Source organism: Diabrotica virgifera, chromosome 8 (assembly GCF_917563875.1).
Source record: "Diabrotica virgifera virgifera chromosome 8, PGI_DIABVI_V3a".
Classification (NCBI taxonomy): Eukaryota; Metazoa; Arthropoda; class Insecta; order Coleoptera; family Chrysomelidae; genus Diabrotica; species Diabrotica virgifera.
This window is the reverse complement of record NC_065450.1, coordinates 136,636,923-136,659,824: the sequence shown is the minus strand read 5'-3', so window position 1 is coordinate 136,659,824 and position 22,902 is coordinate 136,636,923. Positions and strand designations below refer to the sequence as shown.

At 33.1% G+C, this 22,902-nt stretch overlaps 1 protein-coding gene across 2 annotated transcripts in view; it reads right to left on the bottom strand.

Annotated features, from left to right (window-relative positions):
• Positions 1–22,902, bottom strand: part of LOC126890385 (prolactin-releasing peptide receptor-like) — a 1,660,146-nt gene that overhangs the window by 746,031 nt on the left and 891,213 nt on the right. The window lies entirely within an intron of this gene.

Here is a 22,902-nt window from a genome sequence, read left to right as displayed (position 1 = left end):
TCTATGTATCCTTAATGTATTAGGAAACGCAGCCTACCACAGACAACAAGGGTAAGTACCATTAGTAGTCAAAGGGATACCATTTTTTTCGTAACATTTTTGTAATTTTTATATAGATAAATAGCAATAGATTCTGATCTATTAATGGCGCCCACAAAATTAATAATTTCTTTTCTTTAGCTTAAATATTGTTGTATGAACTCACACCCTAAAATCTCTTGATGATTAGAGCCGCCGGTGCGATTTTAAATTATGTAGCACGAATTTTTTTCAAGTTTATGTACATCACATGTTTATCTAATTTGTCGTGCTTCACTAATAACTGATTTTCATGGTGAATGGTACGCTCATTTTGTGACTCCGTGGCTCGATGGATTTCTTCTCTGATAAAAGGTATATTTAAGTCTTCATGAAATAGATATAACGGCAGTTTTTGTTTATATTTGATTCAGAGTTGGACCGCCATCTTCATATAGCTATTTCAGCATCCTCATGCATCCTCAGTGAAGCTATGCAGTCACAACTCTGAAAGAAATATCAACAATCTGCCTATTTAAGGGAAACCATCGCGATACAATGGTTTCACCTTTGAGACGCAATCTAGCGACATCTCTCGTATTACGAGTAAAACAACGAAAAGCCCTAGATACAAAGTTTACTACTTTTTAGACAATTAGGATAATTGAAATAAAAATATAATAAACAATATTTTAAATCTAAGACTTTTCGTTAATAAACCGCTTTCTGGCTGCATCCTGTATCTCCTGCTTTTACAATATATAAGCACAGAGACGACGAAAATAGGAGAAAGCAAATAGGACACTTTGGCCACGCATTAACCTCCTCTTCGTCAAGGAAAAGGACCAAAAGACAGTTTCTAAATACTCAAAACTGAGTAAAAATGAAAAAGATATAACGGCAGTTTTTGTTTATCTTTGATTCAGAGTTGGACCGCCATCTCCATATAGCTATTTCAGCATCCTCATGCATCCTCAGTGAAGCTATGCAGTCACAACTCTGAAAGAAATATCAACAATCTGCCTATTTAAGGGGGGGCCTTCTTCATGAAATGTTTGATTACTTACGTACCATGGAGCATCCACTATTGATCTTAGAAATTTAAACTGAAATCGTTGGATGATATTCAGTGATGCTGACTTTTCAAGAAGAAGAATTTTATTTTTAATATTGAGTTTTGATCTGCGTCCAAGGAGTCAATGCATTTGCCGGCATTTCAAGTCCAGCTGTCTTATTTTGGTCTGGATATGTTTCTTCCAAGTGAGACGTTGGTCAAGATGGAGGCCAAGGTATTTAGCATCTGTTACTGTTGGTTTTCGTACATTTTCCATTCTTACAGGTGAGCATGTGTTGTGGCGGTTGGTAAACGTTATTTGAGATAATATTGTTTTTTTTTTTACTTTTGTTCGCCATTTTGTGTACCATTCACTGAGTATGTCCAGATGGTCTTGTGAGGCTTCTATGGGATCTTCGTTTACAGCTAGTATTGCTACGTCATCAGCAAAGGAAACGATCTTAGAATTATGAGACTCTGGTATCTCGGCTGTGTAGAATAAGAAAAGCAGCAGCCCGAGAACACTACCCTGCGGAACTCCGGAGTTAATAGGACAGAGGTTGGATTGTTGGTCTTTGAATTTTACCGAGAAAGGTCTATTTGATAAGTAGGATTTCATTATAAGGAAATAGTTACTGGATAGTGCTAATTTTACTTTGTAAATTGAGTTCTATGAAAATTTTATAAGATTTTTATTGAATTGAAACTAAAAATTTTTGACTACAATACATTTGTAAAAAAAGTGAAATTCATGAATTTTACATTGTCCGTTTTTTTTTCGTGGACATTGTTGAAACATATCAATCAGTAGGCAGCCTTTTGTTGACGTCACAATGAGACTGGTCGTTGTTGTAATACATAATATAAGTACATATGTTTATAATAAGATTTTCATCAATTTTTTAGCTATTGGCGAGATTTTTGTGAGATTTAAGTTGAATAGTAGGCTTTTCAGGGTGAAACAATTATTATTAACCCCTTAATGTTTTGACTCCAAGATTAGTTTATTTAAAAAACAACTGAAGGATATCTTAAAATAACTTCGTTATAGTTTATTATTGAGGAATATTTGATAGTTTAAACATTTATTGTAACATAATATCAAAATGGCAGCAACGGAAGCACTTGGAGAACGTAAGATAAGTAAACATATACGAAAGAAAAGGAGAACTCCATGGTTCTGTGAAGAAATAAAAATAAAATGCCAAGAAAAAAAGAAAATCTACCTAGAATACAAGTCCAAAAGAACGAGACATACATATGAAGAATATAAAAGAGTACGAAATGAATTAAACTCAATAGTAAGAAGGAAGAAAACAGAACATTGGGAAGCATTTTCAAAAGAGATGGATCACGACTTTTATGGGATGCAAAGGGAAATGTGGAAAATGATAAGAGGTCAAAGAACAGAGATGAAGGAATTGATAGAAGTAAAACATATTGATACAAATACATGGACAACTTACCTAAAAAACCTTTATCAAACAGCTAATCACAAAGAACTGGAAACACCACGATTAGAATCGGATGAGAAAACAGAAATTAAAGAGGAAGATATAAAGAACGCCTTAAAAAAGATGAAAAATCGAAAAGCTCCTGGGAAAGATGGAATAGCTAATGAACTTTTAAAGTACGGAGGAGATAGACTTCACAAAGAACTGAATATCCTTATAAGTAAAATAATAAATACAGGAAGAATTCCAGAAGAATGGAGAACCACTCAAATGATAGCGTTATTTAAGAAAGGTGATAGGGCAGACCCCAGTAACTATAGAGGGATAAATTTACTGAGCACTATACTGAAACTCACAACAAAAATACTTATGGAGAAAATAATGGCGTGCATAAATATATCGGATGAACAACAAGGATTTAGAAGTGGAAGATCATGTAACGATGCAGTTTTTGTGATAAGGCAAATAGCGGAGAAATCATTAGAATATAACAAACCAGCCTTTTTTTGTTTTATAGACCTAGAGAAAGCGTTTGATAGAATCCAATTAAAAGATGTGATACACCTTCTATATGAGAAAAATTTACCACTGGATATCATAAAACTGATAGAAAACATATATGTAAGAAATAAAATAGAGATGAAAGTCAATGGAATAATAACAGAACCCATAGAAACAAACACAGGAATCCGGCAAGGAGATTCACTAAGCCCTCTACTGTTTAAAATAATATTGGATGCAATAATAAAACAAGTGAAGAAAAAAAGAGGGTACAAAATGGGCAATAAAGAGATAAAAATACTCTGTTACGCTGATGACACCGTGTTAGTAGCAGAGTGCGAAGACGACCTACAAAGATTATTGTACGAGTTCAACATTAACGCAAAAGAAATGAATATGAAAATATCAGTCCAAAAAACAAAAAGCTTAGTAATTGCCAAAGAACCAATAAGATGCAAATTGGAGTTAGACAATCAAATTATACAACAAGTAATGACTTTCAAATATCTGGGAATTAATCTATCAGCCGACAACAATATCGAAGAAGAGGTAAAAGACCAAATAATTAAAGCCAGTAGAACGGCCGGATGCCTAAACGACACAATTTGGAAAAACAAACACCTAAGATTGGAAACAAAGGCCCGAATATATAAGTCAGTTATTAAGCCAGTTATGACTTACACGGCCGAAACAAGACCAGATACAAGCAAAACACGAAGACATCTGGAAACCAACGAAATGAAGATCTTAAGAAGGATTGCTGGAAAAGGACTACAGGATAGGGTAAGAAGTGAGGAAATCAGACGCATATGTGGAGTAGACAATATAAATACCTGGGTAAAGAACAGAAAAGAAGAGTGGAATGAGCACATAAGCAGGATGTCTGAATCAAGGATAGTAAGAATAGCCAGGGACAAGTCACCGTTAGGCAGGAGAAGTATAGGACGCCCAAGGAAAAGATGGAATGACAACTTAGGGGCAGAATGAAAGGCACCGTTGAAGAAAAACAGGCAGTACTGCCTATATAAAAGAAGAAGAAGAAGAAGAAGAAGAAGAACATTTATTGTTGTTAAGGAGTAGTCTTCTTAAATCTTTTGTATATGGATTCCGTAAGACAATCAGATGGCGACGCGTGGCGCCGTGAAAAGACGAAGCTTATTCGACCTCGTAGTTGTCAAATTGGCAAAAATCGTACTTTATGGCGGTAAGGGGTCAAATCAACTTCGTATATTTTTTTACAATAATTCGATTGGAGTACTCTCTAAGGATTTAAACGGTACCAATAACATGGTTAAAAATGGTTCAAAATTAACATTTTACCGGCTTAGGTGGGGAAAAAGTTAAAAAAAAATTATCCGCCAAATAAGCAGTTTTATGACGAGGTGTTTAAGACTTCGTTCCGTCAAATAGGAAGTTATTTGAAAACTGTTCCCGCAGGTAACGTGTTAAAGCACTTTTCCGTAAAAATATCTCGATATTGCAATATTTAAGTAGTAAAATTCAGAAATAATGGTAGGGGAGCAAAGTATGCTAAATTTGCAGTCACTCGAGCGTTATGGGGACCTATTAGGTTGTGATTATTAGGTCCTAAAATCAAAAAAAGTTAAGTAAAATTTTCCATTTTAATGGGCGCTTTCCATTTTTTGATTAAATTTTTCATTTCGAACAATCGTTTTTTCCGATTATAGCGCCATCTATCCCTAATTCGAAAAAATGTCTCGAATAAAAGTTACTTATTTTTAAGTAAAGAATCCAAATCTGCAATAAAAATTTGAGGGTCTTATTTAATATTTTAAAGTAACCCCTCACCCCACCTCCGTGTGGGGTCGTGTTTGGTACCGTTCGATAGATTTTTCAAAAATATTTTGAAAGTGTATTCTGCAGTTTTTCGATCTGATGTTCATATTGCGAAATATCGCGGGGTTTGTAGTTAAAATTTTAAATTTATCCCCCACCCCTCTCCGTGGGGGTCATGTTTAGTACCATTCGAGAGATTTTTGAAAAATATTAAAGATGTATTTTTTAGTTTTTCGATCTGGCGTTCATTTCGCGAAATATTCGTTTTTTTTGTGAAACTTTTTGATTCACCCATTTCCTTACGCCCCGCTCAAATTGTCAGATTTTTGAAATATACACTTTTTTGCATGTACTTAACTTACCTTAATATCTTAATCTGACAATTTCGAGTATTTTTAAGGATAGATTTTTTTCGGTCCCCCTTAACGAACTTCCCTGTGTTAAGATCCAATATATGGTAGAGGTATATCTGCAGGGTACCAGGTTTCTCCCCATATGATAATCTGACGGGCTCGAGTAGGACTAACTGCAAAAATCCCTGCTCGGGCTCCCTACCAAAAAGGACTATATATTTATTGAGTTGAGCAAATACATAAAATTTAAAGCGAATGCGAAATTGGCTAATAAAGTTCGAGTTTGGTGTGCAATTTCTAATGCTGTGACTTCAATTTCCTGTGTTGACCGAGTTCAGGAAGTTATGAATACTGAGCACTATTTACAAGTATGTTCATCAAAACTGGTTAACTTTATTAATAACTAGAACAAGCGTACGACGTTTTAACTAACGTTACTTTATAATATGATGAGAAATGACCTTTCTCAAATAATTGCCGAGATAAAATATTATCCGAAATGTTTCTCTTCCGAAAATCAACCAAACCGGAAATCAACTTTCTTCTAATTAGTGCAGGCCCTGGAAGTAATTGAGTAAGAAAAACCCGAGGACCGGCAACTATGTTCGGATTCTTTTACCTGAGACCTTGAACGATGAAAACTGAATCTTGCCGGAAGGTGAGATGGTGCCTTGTTATCCTCTCGGTGCCCCCATATTGAGGGCAGATAAAAAGCGAATTTTCGCGAAACAGAACATTTTTTTGTATTTTCAGGGTCATTCTAAGCATAGTTTGAACTATGCGGTTGAACGCGGTATAAACGCGGTTGAACTTTCAAAAAATCGAAAAATTGCAATTTTTGATCCCAAATAACTTTTGTTTACTAAGGGTATTAAAGTTCGAGTCAAATTATATAGTGGAGTCACTGAAGGTGGATATGAGCTATTAACTCCGATTTCGTTGAACCTCCATCGATTTGCATGAAAATTGGTGAGTGGTTAGAGGATATCTCAAGGAACAAAGGTGACATGATGCCAACTCGCGCTTTTACCCTGGGGGTGGATGCCACTCCTTCTCGGGGGTGAAAATTATTTTATTAAAAATAACCCCATAATTCGATAGAGAGACAAATTTTAAGCAAAATTTGTTATATAAAGTTACTAAAATAAATCAAAACTTTTTGAGTTATTAAAGATCAAAGATTTTAAATTTTCTTGAGAAAAATGCATGTTTTTAACCAATTTTTCATCAATAACTTAAAAAGTGTAAGTTTTTCAAAAGAGTTATAATTATCAAAATTGAAGCTAATAAAAAATGAAATAAATCCCTTACTAGAAAAACCTTTTAATGTTAACTAAAAGTGAGTTATAGTTAATTGAATGTATATTTTTTCGGCGAGTAAAAAACTCTAAGTATTCAAGCTGAAATAACGGGAAATTGATGAATTTTATAACATAAACTTATTTAACTTTTGTCAAAGTACCTAAAAATATCTATCAAATGAGCCCCCGAACATGTTGATAGCGTTAAAATTTATGCTCCAAAATTTTTTCAAAATTTATTTTTAAAAAATTTTTCCAAAAAATGTTATTATTTTTTTTTTAATAACTCCGTTCGTATTTACGATATCAGGTTCATTTAAAAACTGTTTGAAAGCAAATTCCAAGTGCTATTTAAGCACGTTAAACTTGATCTTCTGAACACCTTACTTTTTAAAAAAATAAAAGGTTACATGGTTCCCCCCGGTTGAACCATGGTTCAACCGGGTTGAACGACCTCGGTTGCATGGTTCCCACATCAAAATTTAAGATTTAAACGTTTTTATCTCGGTTATTTTTTACCCTATAGAAATAGTAAAACAGAAAAAATATTTGGCACAGAAAAAACTTAAATTTGGTTATATATAATTTTTTACGTATATTGAATATTTTTGGAGTTATTATCAAAAGAATATGAGAATTACAATAATTTTAAAAATTATGATTTTTTTTAATTATATCTTTTTTTTCAACAATATGCATTTTAAACCGGTCAAAATTATCGAAGATATTACTTATGCTAATATTAAGAAGCTCTTGTAAGGATTACTATAAATTTTAATTTTTGTGGAAATGGCGTATGTTTTATTTTTTACTTTTTCCTAAAAAATTCGAAACGGTTCTTTTATTTTCATTATAACTTGATTAATTTTGACGCGATTACCTTGTTCTGAAGCTCATTTAATAGGTATTCCGCAGTTCTTTGACAAATGTTTAGCAGGAATACTTTTATACATTGCATCGTTTTCCAGTTATTTAAGCTTGAATACGTAGATTTGAGTACTCGTCGAAAAAATACACATTCAATTGCCAATAACTCACTTTGAACTTACATTAGCTTAGTTCTTTATGTGAGAAATGTATTTAATTTTTTATTATCTTCAATTTCATTAATAATAACTTTTTTATAAAAGCTTATAGTTTTTGATTTATACGTGAAAAACCGATTTAAAAGATGCATTTTTTTACGAAAAAATAAAATCTTTGGTCTTTAATAACTCGAAAACTGTTGATTTATTTTAATAACTTTATATAACAAATTTTGCTTATAATTTGTCCCTCTATGGACTTATGGTATTATTTTTAATGAAATAATTTTCACCCACAAGAAGGGGTGGCATCCACCCCCAGGGTAAAAGCGCAAGTTGGCATCATATCACCTTTGTTCCTTAAGGTATCCTCTAATTACTCACCAATTTTCATGAAAATCTATGGAGGTTCAACGAAATCGGAGGTGAAAACCTTCAGTGACTGCACTAATACTGGTTTTGATTACTGCATTGATTTTTATAACTATGCATCCTACGAATAAACTTATACGAATATTTTTTGCTTAGAATCACCCAAAAAATTACAAAAAAAAAACAATAACAAGGCACCATCGCATCTTCCGGAAAGATTCAGTTTTTTATTGTTCAAGGTCTCAGGTAAAAGAATCTGAACATAGTTGCCGGTCCTCAGGTTTTGCATACTCAAATACTTCCAGGGCCCGGTCCAAATAGTATATTGTTCAACCGTTGAACTTCAACGAGCGTGTAATGATGGTTATTACTCACGATGATGAAGTTTGCGACAGGAGCCGAAGGCGAGTGTCGTAATTAATCAGAGTGAGTCATAGCCATTGCATGCGAGTAAAATACTAGATTTACTTTTTGGTACTGTTTTTTGGCACACTTTCATATAATCAAATATCCTTAACTATCGCGTTTTCGTGGTGATGACATGTGAGTAATAAATTACAACAAAAGTTTTAACAGTTTTCTGATTTGAAAGAAGTTTGAATTTTTAAATGTCAAAGTTCTAAAAATTGTAAAACAGAAATGTATTCCAGTGACGAAGAGTTGCAGTTTTTTTTATTTGTTTATCGTATATAAAATATTCTATGAAACTGTGCGTGAAGTACTTCTTGCGCACTCGCTTCGCTCGTGCTCTTAACATCGCGTATGTGAGCAAAAAGCATACTTCACGAACTGTTTCTGATTCAATAAAATTGTGTTTTTGCTGGAAAGGAAAGTTTTGGGGTAATTCTGATTTCTTTCATTATATATGGATTTCGGGCTGCTGAATCCGAATATGAGGTTTGCGGACTAAATTTCTTGCCGGAAAATTGAAAAAATCGCGAAAAAAGCGAAATATTTTAGCTTTTTTCCGCTTTTTTGCTTAAATCTCGAAAGCCATTAACTTTTAGTAAATAGTCTGTCAACAGAAATTAAAGTACTTAAAATTATCTAGAAATATCACTATTTACTTTTTTTTTCAGACGAACCGTTCGGTCTGTCTAAAGTACAAGTTGAAAATTGCCAATTTTTAACGGTCTCGGCAAAACCCACTTTTTACATTCCAAAATTTTATTTTTTATTAGAATGCTGTCATTTGATAAATTTCTCCTAGTTTTCTGTACAAATAATAAATGTTAGTTCATAGGTATGGTATGTCTCTTGTGACAGCTTCCACGAGTCCATTCCGTCCTGAGAGGCCGGGAATGTCTCTGCTTTTCCCTTAGAGCCACAGAAGATCAGGCACAGATGGAGTCACAGTTTCAGTTGGTGTGAATATTTCCTTCGGATCTGTTATCTTGATTTCTGATAAACCTTGAGGTTTCGTCCTTTTAAAATGAATTATTTGAACAGCTCCCTGACTTCCATAAGCCACAGGCGAGGGTTTCTTTTTTATCCGAGGAATGGATTGCTTAGGAGCTACTGCATGTTTTGGTGTCGATTGTATGTACGTTAAAATGAGCGTTATCGTACACCTGCTGTGTAAAGCACGGCAGGTCAATTTTCTGCGGATCGCCTGCGAATGCTGACACTTCCAGGCGAACAGCTTCTGTATAGGATGAACAAAACCCCAAAGAGAAAACTACATCAACCTATTTTCTTGAACCGTACTTTTGTAGAGAAAACGGCCAACCCTGCAAGGAATGGTGAGACCAACTATCTGGGCCCTACTGCCGTTACAAGACTTTGAGCAAGCGCGTTGCTTATGTGGAAGTGTCAGCAATCGCAGGCGATCCTCAGAAAGTTGACCAGCCGTGCTTTATACAACAGGTATACGAAAACGTTGATTTTAACCCTTTCTATGCCAGGCCTTAATTTGCATATTGGTCCCCAGGGATGGGCGGTGTCGATAATGTCATGTCGACAATTCGATTGTCGACATGTCGACAATCATGTCGATGTCGAGTGATTTAAAGTTGTTGCCAATGTCGACAATGTCGAGTATGTCGACAATTAGCAAACGATCAGAATGACGTTCCGTGCGCACTAATTTGAAATTTTAGGTTAATCTGGCTGCGCTGACTTATTGAAAAAGTATGCATTAATGTTTCAACAAGTTGCAAAGAGACCAAATAATCTCAAACTTTTGAAACTTTTAACCTCACTATTAACTTGCGATTGTCAAATTCATAGGATATTCCATAATTGTTTGATTGCAGGTTTTTCAAGTGTAAATGAATTTTAAATAGATTCATATAGAGACAATTTATTATGTGCAAACCTCATGATAGAGTAATGCAATGTAATGAATCTAAAATATTACCATATAGATGCAAAACCAGAAAAAACCAGCAAAACAAATTTTCATAGATTTTTAATTTTCTATCGTTACTCGTAAACTCGTAACATTTACAGAAAGGTTTAAAAAAATTAAAAAGAAACGTAAACCTAAACGTCAGTAAACGAGGTAAGATTCAAAACCACAATCAAACATATCTCAGTACATTGAAACCTTACCTTGTTTCCTAACATTTCGTTTATTTTTTTTAAATTTTACTAACTCTTTATTATAATAATTATAGTATAATAATTACTGAAACAGTGTTGAATCTCTTCGTGCTTTGGCAGAGACTGCATAATAAAAACATTACAACATTTTGCGGTTTTGCTAATTTTTAACCAAAGAAAACATTTAACCAATAATACATCAAATAGTTGTACTTTCCCCGTCCATATCTACAATTTCTTCCTCGTCCAGGTCATAACTATTTTTATCAGGATACTCTCCCTTTAATGAAACATAAATATGTACCAATTTCTTGGAATTAGTGAACGTTAATCTATTTCTTATCAGACTGTGAATGTGTCCCCAATTTGAAAAGAGTCTCTCGATTTGAGCTGAGGAGGCTGGCATTTTTAGAAGTCTGAGAGCCATTTTAGCAAGAATTGGGCATTCCAGTTTGACCACTCGCCAAAATACTAGAGGCTTTTCAACTCCTTTTTCCCAAAGTGTTGAGAATATTCCTGAAATTGTAAACCTAATATATTAAAAATCAAAAGAGCGATAATTTTGTCTGAAAGACTTACCCGATTTAGTGTTAAATTTGTCCCATTCTTCTATGCCCTGATTGCACAACTTTCTGAGTAAGAACTGAGTTATTATACCAGTGTGCTCTGACGTAAGCTTGGAATTTTCATATTTCGGATGCAGATAGTACGCATAACGCCATTTGTTGTCTGTGTTTCAATTTTTCTTTAAGGTTATCTGGCAGATTCAAATTGAGCCACAGATGAACGGCATCTGCTACAGATGTGTCAGATTTCTGACAAACATTGATCAGATTACAAATGGGTTCATAAATTTCTATGTTCTGTTGAATCTCATCCACAAATTCATCGTTGAAGATTAATTCCTTGACTTTCGGCTTAATCTTTTTTTTCGTTACAGCGGCTACTTGTTTCATATATACCAGATTTTCTAGGAGACTTTCGAAAGAATCTCGGTAAGAGCACCATCTTGTTTCGGCCGGCAATTTGATTCTGCGCCCTCCCTTATCAACTATCATTTTTTCTAAATCTGGTTGCTTAAATTCTTTGAGGACAATGACCACATTGTCGACTAACTTTTTATCCAGCACGTCTTTGGCTAAAAGGTTGCCGGTGTGGCTACTGCACGTAGAGTGCCACATGTTGTGCTTGAGGAGGGATCCCATTTTAATCATTGCACTAGCATTATCCGAAACTATACCGTACGCATCTACATCGTATTTTTCTTTTGCAATTTTTTTAGATTCTGTTATTATTTCGGCAAGTTTTTCTCCAGTCTCAGACTCCGTGGTTAAATCCCAAGCATCAAGAAAGGCATTTTTTCCGTCTGCACTATGCAACATTGTCACAACCGTTTTAGAATTAGTAGATGAGTTTTTCCAACCGTCACACAAAATGACTGACTCGGTTTCCACTTTTTTACGTGAAATCTCAATACAGTCTTCATAGCACTTATTTAAAAGCGATGTACAAAGTTTTTTCCGGCCAGGAATTTTGTCTAAATAAGCAGGACGGATCGTTTTTATAAAATTTTTAAAGAGAGGTGATTCTACCACAGTAAATGGTAAGTTACAGCCGAATATAAATTTGGCTAGTGCAGTGCTTATCTTCTCCTCTTCATACTCTTGTAATATGTCCATATAGTCGGTGATTTTCTTTGATTTTTTGGCTGGTCTAGCTTGAGATGTAGCGAATAAATTTCTTTTATTCGTGCTTGTGTAGCTTGTGCTGGAGGAAGTTGGAGTACTTAAGTTAGTCAAATTACTACTCTCAGTATCAGTAGTTGATAACATCATATTTTCAACAATACTATGAGTGCCTTGAATTGCTACACCATTGTTTTCTTCCAATTCCAATAAGGCGGCATCGGTATCTAATGAATTTTCTATAATTCCATCTAGCATGTTTTCAGGTGAAGTTCCAGTCACAATAGCTAGCGAACCATCTTCCATAACTTCGTAACTACCGTTCGTTGTATTCTAAAATTCAAAATAAAAAGAAACTCTAAGGTGACTAAATATGAAGGGCGGATCTACGGACACCCTGTATACAGAAGTTGGCATAGATACAGCGTTTTGTACTTAATTCAATAGGCCAATCCGTTTTTTGCCGTAAAATACTAAACTTGGTGTTTTTTAAATGGGACACCCTGTATATAGAGATGCAACAACGTGAAAACCTCAGAATACAAATTCTGGGGTGAAAACTGATGCAATTTATGTCCCCTTCCGAATTCGAATTAAATAGTAATCAAGAAATCTACAATAATATATAGTGCGTTATTTTCACTTCTTGCCGTTAGATGGCTATACGGTTTTTGACGCCATGTTTTCTCCAATATACTACTACCTAAATGGTGATCCATGCGTTGTTGAGTTATGCGGCTCCGAACACATTTTACGATTCATTTTTATATTATAGATAAATGTAATTTCAAAAAGTTCCCCCCAAAATTTTTTCTAGATCCGCCCCTGCTAAATATGTAGTAGAACATACGTCCTATATACTCACTTGTGGATTAACTGTAGGTGTAAAACCTGTGTCTGAGCCAGTATTTTCGTATATCGAAACATGCGACATTTCATTATTGGATTGATTACCATTGCCACGATCTAACTTGCAGACGTTTCTTAAAATGAAAGTACGGGACGGGGTTAGTTATCAGCCGATACAAATATCAATTTCAGAGAATAAATCTCTATAGCTATCCAGCTAAAATTAATTAAAATATTTCTTCTTACCTGTGACTTTGCAATCTTGCTGCAGCTGTATTTTTTATCACATTTCCACATACACAACATTTAGCCGCGTGCTTTCCTTCTATCTTTAATACTTTGAATGATAATATATCATAGTTTTTATTCAGTTTTCTGCCACTCATTTTGATTCTGATCAGATCAGATCACATTCAAAGTTTACAACTGAATAATTTCATAACATAACCTCACTTTTTTCCATTATGGACACGTTGCTGACATTGTCGACATTGTCGACATTGTTGACACGTTCTCGACATTGTCGACACGTCTGTGTCGACAATTAAAGTCGACGTGTCGATGCCCATCTCTGTTGGTCCCTCAATCCCAAAGGTTTTTTCATGCTTAGAGTCCCATTGCCTTATAATATACGTCGCATGTAAATAAACAAATAAATGACCAAAACATTTTTTTTTAACCAACTAAAACGTTTTCTTTTCAAAAGTACTCATCAGATAGCAAAATTAACTTGAAAAAATGTAACTAACTTAAAAAAAAATAATGTAATGTAAATTAACATTAAAAGTTTTCTTTTGTGTACAGAAAGGGTTAACGTACATACAATCGACATGTATGTACCATTTATTGTATTGCACCAAAACATGCAATAGCTCCTAACCAATCCATTCCTCGGCTAGAAACTAAGCCCGCACCTGAGGTTTATGGAAGTCAGAGAGCTCTTCAACTAATACATTTTGAAAGGACAAAACCTCAAGGTTTATCAGAAATCAAGATCCGAAGGGAATGTTCACACCAACTGAAACTGTGACTCCATCTGTGCCTGATCTTCTGTGGCTCTAAGGGAAAAACAGAGACATTCTCGGTATTTTAGGATGGAATGGATTCATGGAAGCTGTGAGAAGAGACATACCATATTCATATTATGAACTAAAATTTATTATTTGTACAGAAAACTAGGAGAAATTTATCAAATTACAGCATTCTAATAAAATCTAAAGTTTTGGAATGTAAAAAGGGGGTTTTGCCGAGACCGTTAAAAATTGGCAATTTTCAACTTGCACTTTAGACCGAACAGTTCGTCTGAAAAAAAAAAGTAAATAGTGATATTTGTAGATAATTTTAAGTACTTTAATTTCTAACAGACTATTCACTAAAACTGAATAGTTTTCAAAATTTGAGCAAAAAAGCGGAAAAAAGCTGAAATTTTGTCCGCAAACCTCATATTCGTATTCAGCAGCCCAAAATCCATATATAATGAAAGAAATCAGAACTACCCCAAAACTTTCTCACTAGGGAGCTCGTAGAGTACAAATTCACTGAATCATTCATAAATAACTATTTTTGAGCTTTTCTACAGTGTGTCTGCGTAACTTGAAACCTATTGAAAACTTTTTTAATATCAATTTTACGAAAAAAGTTATTTTTTATAAAATCCTCTTCATGGTATAAAATCTATGATGCAATCATCAGGTATCCAATTTTATAAATTTTATACGAGGTATGTCAAAAAATACGAATTTCGTTCAAGAGTGAATTACCTTTATGTTTCACAATATCGGAAATTGTTATAATAAATAGTTATTCTAAAACTATGTTTAAATATGCAATTACATCGTGCTATTAACTGAGATATTGTGAATTATTATAAAGGTACGTTACTCATGAGCGAAATTCATATTTCTTAACATACCTACCTCGTATAAAATTGATAAAAGTTTATATATTATGATCGCGTCTTAGATTTCAGAACATGTAGAGCTTTTTATAAAGAATAACTTTTTTTCTTACAATGAATAGTAAATTAGTTTAAAAATTAAAAAAAAAATCAATTAGAAGGATGTAGTTGCATATTAAAACAGAGTTTTGAATTATAAACAACTTTTCATAATAACAACTCTCGATATGGTGAAATATTAAGGTGCTTTACTCTTGAGCGAAATTAATATTTCTTGACACACCTCTGATAAAATGAACAAAATTTGATATCTGATGATTCCATCTTAGATTTTAGAATATGCAGAGCATTTTATGAAGAATACATTTTTTTCGTAAAATTGATAATAACAAAGTTTCCCATATTATGGATTTTTTTTTTAATTTTCCATATAAGTAAATAATCAGATTCAGATTCGGAATAATCAAAAACAAAATAGAAACATTTTGGATCAAGATAAAATGACGAATTCACCGATATTTTTAACATGGTTTATACAAAACATCTTTTATTGTGTTGTTCTGAAGCTATTTCCTGGTGGCATTTTTATAATAAACTATTTTTAATGGGAAATAAGCCACAATTTTACCAAAAAAAATGATTTTATTACCGTTTCGAAGCCCAAATCGGGTTTCGTTGTCAAAATACAAAATACTACTTAAATAAATAAAAATGTTGTTGCTAAGTAAAAAAAAATTTCTAATAATTTATTTAATCTGACTCATTTATATTGGCAATTCACACGTATATTATACATTTTAAAGTAGAAGACTTAAAAATGATATCGCCAATATTAATGAGTTGCGTTGCTGGGACGACTTTACTAAAAGATAGTTCATTCGATTACATGAAATCAATCCCAACTCAAGAATATCCGTCACAAAAAAATCATAGCATGTGATCTGTCTTTAAAAAGACAACCAAATGCAACGATGACAGTAAAATTCTCGCGTTAGAAATTCCATAGTAAATCACGAGGGAAAACCAGGAAAAAACCTCGTGATACTATCCCGACATCGTAAGTATTTGATCTTACATTTAAATTACTTTCAAAAAACTAATACCAAATTCTGACTTTAATATGTTTAAATTATAAATAATATTACAATTAGTAAGTTAGTACAAATTTTATATTTTAGTATTGCTTATTGTATATCTGTATATTGTTAATATTATTTATAATTTAAACATATTAAAGTCAGAATTTGGTATTAGTTTTTTGAACGTAAATTAAATGTAAAACCAAATACTTACGATGTCGGGATAGTATCACGAGGTTTTCCCTGGTTTTCCCTCATGATTTACTATGGAATCTCTAACGCGAGAATTTTGCTGTCATCGCTGCATTTGGTTGTCTTTTTAAAGACAGATCACATGCTATGATTTTTTTGTGACGGATATTCTTGAGTTGGGATTGATTTCATGTAATCGAATGAACTATCTTTTAGTAAAGTCGTCCCAGGAACGCAACTCATAAATATTGGCGATATCATTTTAAAGTCTTCTACTTTAAAATGTATAATATACGTCTGAATTGCCAATATAAATGAGTCAAATTAAATAAATTATTAGAAGAATTTTTTTACTTAGCAACAACATTTTTATTTATTTAAGTAGTATTTTGTATTTTGACAACGAAACCCGATTTGGGCTTCGAAACGTTAATAAAATCATTTTTTTTGGTAAAATTGTGGCTTATTTCCCATTAAAAATAGTTTATCTTTTATTGTTTAAACAAATTAATAAACAATTAGCGGCAAATTCTGTGGGTTGAACTTTTTACTCTAACATATTTATAAACCAACAAAAAAGGTTTTCGAAAAATATAAATTTGTTTGATTATTTCCAAAACAATACAAGTTTTCGAGCTACATTGATTCCCCTATAAATTAATAACAAACTTTAGCAATCATCCTAGATGAAATTTTAAATGCCACTAAATTATAGTACCTAAGCCCCAATTTCGAACAACGTATTAACTCCGAATGAGAAATAATTAAATTTACTTTGTATATTGGAAGCAGTTAAATTAATGAATTGACAATATTCAATAGGTATATCCAAGGTTTTTACATTAAAGCGTTAGTGTAAATAGGGACTTTAATTATTAAATACCAACTTAATTAATTTTACCGGGTTTAGAACAGGGATGTCCTAAGTGTAAAACTGAAATACACAAAATAAGTAAAGTATTAATTTTCATTTTGAGTTACGGACTAGCTGCTATGAATACAAAATCCCGGCAATAGTATTATTCATAGATTTTAAAAAGGAGTACGACTCTGTCAAGAGAGAAAAAACTTGGAAGTTATCGAAGAATTTGAAATACCTACGAAGCTAACGAAACTAGTGACGATGACACTGAAGCATACGACCTGAAACGTAGAAGATGGGAAAGGAAAATACTCAAAAGAATATTGGGCGAGAAGAGAACAGAGGAAGGATATACAGGGTGTTTCATTGGGAAACGAAAATACTTTAATGGTGAATAGAGGTCACCGGGGCCGTTCTAGGTATACTATATTTTTTGCCCTACCGACTTTTGTATCTGAGTTACAGGGTGTTTTATCGATTTTGCTTATTTCTTTCCAAAGCCATAACTTTAGAACCGCCCTGTATATTTTTTTAATATTCGGTACACATGTGTCTCATTCAAAACCCAGGTCAGGATTAAGAAAAAATTATAAAGTCATTTTGACCTTAAAACAACACCCTTTATATTGAAATTTTGAAAATCTGTTTGCATATTTGAAAAGAGCACAAAAAACTCTAATGTCTAATGGTTCGCTTCTATTTTTCGGCCAGACAATTTTTCGACTTTAATTTTGAAATTATATTGAATTTTTTACGAACTCAACATTAAAAGCAGGTATTATTAACTTTTAATTATAAATTATTAAAGTAATTGAATAAATGCTCATTTTAAAATGAACCAATACTTATGTACCACATTGGAAAGACCCAATTATTAATCACAAGAAAAATCCAGGTCCAGATTAACAAAAAAAACATAAAGTAATTTTGACCTTGAAACAACACCCTGTATATTGACATTTTCAAAATTTGTTTACACATTTGGAAAGACCACAAAAATCCAAGTTTATCAGTTCACTTTGATTTTTTGTGCAAAAATTTATTAACTTTAATTTTGAAAATAAATATATTCAAATTTTTAAGAACCATAAAATTAATAAGCAGGTTTTTAAAGCACTTTTATTAATAAATCACTTTTCAAGTTATTGAATAAATACTAATTTTAAAAATAATCAGTTATTATTTACTGCGCTAGAAGGGCTGACTTACTAATCATAAGGAAAATCCATGTCCCAAGTAATTGTGACCTTGACAAAAAACCCTATATATTGAAATTTTTAAAATACGTTTGCATACCTGAAGAGAGCACGAAAAACTAAGTTTAATGTCCCGCTTTAATTTTTTGAGCAGACAATTTAATGACATTACTTTTGAAATTATAGTCTAAGAGCTAGTGACTAACGGTCGTCCTGTAAGGCTAGAAATTTTTCTAGTGATAATTCATAGCACACCAAGGCTAAAAACCATGACCTGGCAGGCATCAGCGGTGCACGTGTATCTACCAGGTGAATCGAAAAGTGCAAATTTACGGGGTAAAATAAACTTTCTCCTGTAAGGTTTAAATTATTTAAGTATGTGTTTGAGTAAGTCGTTTAGAAGAAATGTGTACAATGACAGGCGATTCTGAAGAGCATAAGACCTTGCCAGACGAGGGGAAAGATTAGGGGTATTTCCTAAAATTATTCTTTTTGCATCGAACAAATTTTTTTAGGCTTTTTGAATCATTCCAAACAGAAAAGGTCTTTAGTGATTTTTCTCTTAAGAATAGTTTTTGTTATATAAGCGATTGAAAATTTTGAGAATTGCGAAATCGACCATTTTTAACCCTAGATCGGACATTTATCTAAAAATTTCAATGTTGCCAAGGTACGTAGATATTCCTTAAACATTGATTGATAAAATCCCGAAGAGTTTTTTGCAATAAAATATCGAAAATCCCTTTGTTTTTTTAATTGCTAATCAAGCGGGCGCGAGACTGTAGTATAAGTGAGGACGTTTGAGTTTGCATAAATTCATTATCTCGAGAATGGCAAATTTCAAGAGAAATCCTCAGACAGGTCGATTTTTATTTTTGAATTAGGACTTTTTGGCATATATATATTGTTGTGATCTTGATTATTGATATGAGATGATAATTTTATATGTCATTTAATTTAATCAATGCATTACTAATAATCTAATTAATTTACCAGATCACATATCAATATGTTTTCAATCTCAGGGCTTTTTATAAAATTAATTACTTACATACGTGGCTTCTAAGTATTTCTTAATGGTTCCTAATCGGGATAGGAAAGAAAAGAGTAAAATAATAACACATATGGGTTACAATTGTAATCAAAATATTGTTTATTTTATTCAAATGGCAATCACTGCTTAATATTTGCTGTATCTTATTATTCTTAAACATAACATTTACATATGGAAATCTTATTTTCTTTTGATTTCCAATTGAAAGTTTTTATTAACATTTAACTATTATGATTTATTAGCAATAATTCTATTTAAGTTTGATGAAGCTTTTCTGATATTATTGATTATGTTTCTTCAATTTTAAATGTGGTATTTACTACGAAAAACCCATACATTCATGTCCAAAAAAATGAGACTGACCTTTTTCTGGTGCACTGAGAATGTCTTCACACAAGACCCGTTTCCTGCTATCCTTGGCTGCAATCAAAACCTCGTCCTGGCTTCCAGTAATGTTCTCCTCTGAAACTAGCTCGTATAGCTCTCGTTTCCTGCTTCTGTCGTGATGCTGTCTTCTACCTTTTTCGAAACTGCAATCAGCTACCGGGAACTCTTGGCTCAAGGAGGTTCTTTTACTCTCAACCTGGCCTACCTCTCGTTCTACGATAGATACTCCACACTCACGGAACTACACAGGCTTTCTCACTCTCCGTACACTACCGTCTACTACTCGACTTCACTTCTCGACAGCTCAAAACATTCTGATCTCTATTTGTCATTCATTCCCCTACTTTCTAAATATCCCTTCCAGATTCACAAATCAAACTTCCACCACCAACTGTCATTCGCAGTATTCCTCAAAACCAATTTTTAAACTTTCTAAATATGCTTAATGGATTTCAAAGAAAATAGTTAATTCCCATTCTAAAATTACTTTCTACTATATACAAATTTTAATGACCTTTTAACGATTTCACTTGAGTCTTATTTAATCACTTCTTAAAATTAAATATAACAATTTGTTGTATACAGGTTGTTCTAAATTTATATGCCCGTGGTTGAGAAAATTGAAAATATTTTATATTAAATTGAATTCTGTTTATAATTATCAAATTTTAATTTTCATATCACACAGAAATATAACAAATCCCCGCCTTGTATTCGATAAAATTTATCTGCATTTTTAAAGAAATTTTCTCGAGGCAAAACCAACTCCCTGTATATTTCCTTACTTTAATCTACGTCTTATACCCCTTCTTCTTGTATTACTCTAATTAGTCCCACCTGTAGAGTAATTGTTTCCTTATTTTCAGTGTCCTCATCCTGTGTTAGAGTGTCGGCTATTATGTTGTCTTTCCCTTTTTCCCATATCAATCTTCTGTCTTTTTCCTCAGATTTTTCACATACTTTTACCGTGCATTCTGCATCCTCGTTTTCATATGCCTCCTCTTCAAATGCCACTGTTTCGATTATATCTTTTTCGCTTTCATTTGTTAGCTTTATTTCTCCTTCTCCTGAGCTCATCTCTTCTTTTGAGGAATCCCAGTTTTCTTTTGCTTTTGATACTCTCAATTTTTCTTCTTCTGGGCTCAACTCTTCTTTTGAGGAGCCACAGGTTTCATTTTCTTTTGTCTTTTTCTGACTTTTTCTCCCTTTTCTTCTTTGTCCTTGCTTCGTTGCCAAATTCATTTCCACTGTTTGGTCTTTACCTGATTCGTCCGTATTTTGTTTCTCCTGTTCCTTGTCCTGTTCTTCTTCTTTTTCTTCTGTTAGATTCATCGTATTATTTTTAAAATCTATCACTACATGTTTTTCTGCCAATTCGTCAACTCCTACTATCATGTCATGTGACATGTTTGGCATTATTACACATTGTAGTGCATACATCTTCTTACCCAGTCGTACCATTACTCGTATGCCTTCATTTATAGTTGCCAATGTCCGTTTGTTTGCGCCCACTAAATTTACCCTAGGTATTTTGTAAATTAAATTTGTTAAGTTAACTTCTTCTATTAGTTTTCTGTTGACCAATGTTATTTCAGATCCAGTGTCTATCATAATTTTAATTGGTTTCTCGTTGATAAATCCATCCACAAATTTTAAATTAACTCCATTTTTCTTTTCGTTGTTCCTTGCCAATTTAATAAACTCCTTGGGGTTACAAAAGATTCCTGTTTGATTTTTGGTTTTTAGTGAGCGCCGTCGTGAAAAAACGCCGGTTGCTCATCGTAGTTTATATTTTCGTCATAATGTCTCTCTCCGTCATATTCATCTGTCTGGGTATTATTTACTTCTCTTCTATTTTCTCTTGGTCTGTCGGATCTGTTTCGGTTTTCTCGATATCCCTGTTCATTTTGTCTACCATTATTTCTGTTTTCTTGATTTGAGCGTGTGGTGTTTCTATTCTGGTATTCTCGATTTCTGTTCTCATTCCATTGCCTATTTCTTTGTTCATAATTTCCTCTTCCGTTGTCTCTATTTTCGTTTTCCCTTCTGGGATTAAAATCTCGTCTTGTATAGTCCCTCCTATTTTGATTTCTATCTCTGTAATCCTGTGTTTCTCGGGGCCTGTAATCTTCTCGCGACCTTCTTGATTTTCTTTCCCTTAAACGTGATTCTCTTATTTGTAGGAATTGGCATAAACTATCTATGTCTTTGTAGTTTTGCAATGTGATATGGTCTTCCAGCGTTTCTTCGAAATGTCTTGCAATCAGTTCGACTAATTGTTCCGATGAGTAATTATATTGTAAATGTTTTGCGTTATAGTAAATTTGTAATGCATATGTCCTTTCTGATATACCCATCCTATCATTGTATTTCCCATTTTGCAATTCCTTGTTAATTTCCAATTGTTGGACTTTTCCCCAGAAATAATTCAAAAATTTTTGTTCAAATTGTTGCCAACTGTCAAATTCTTCTTCTTTGCAATCGAACCATAGGCTTGCTTCATTTTTTAGATGGTTTCTGATAGTTTCTTTTGCTGTTTCGAAATTTCCGATGTGTTGTATTTTCTTTTTCAGGCTATTTATGAACGGCACTGGGTGTAATCTTCTTACATCCCCGCCAAACCTTATCTTCACGTCATCTGTGCTATGTATAACCATTTCTCTTCTTTCTCCTACATTTTGTTGAATATTGATTTCCGCAATCTTTCTTTCCATTTCTTCTCTGATTGCTTGAATAGCGTTTTGCAACTTGTTTTCCAAACTTTCCATTTCTTTTTTCTGGCAATTCGTTATCTCCTTAATTTTATTTTGGATTTTCATTTCTTGTTCTTTCATCTCGTTTTTCATTGTTGTCAAACATCCTTTTACTTCCTTTTCATACTTTCCTATGCGTTCCTCCATTTTCTTGTTGTTCTCTTCTATTGCTTGTTTTGTTTCCTTCTGATTTTCTTGCATTATTCTTTTTGTTTCATCTATTGCTTGTTTTGTTTCTCTTTGATTGTCATCCAGTTTTTGTTGTGTTTCATCCATTTTTTGTTGTGTTTCCTCCTGATTTTTATCCATTGTCCTTTTTGCTTCATCCATTGCTTGTTTTGTTTCTCTTTGATTGTCATCCAGCTTTTGTGACTGGAGTTGCATCAGTTGTAATAGTTTATCTATTCCTGATAATTCTTGCTGTTCTGATGCCATGATTGTCGTGTCTAAAATATCTTCTTGGTCTGAATGTTCTTTTTGTTTTTTGTTGTCCTTGCTTTGGCTTCTTGTCACAGACATTTGTTTTCAA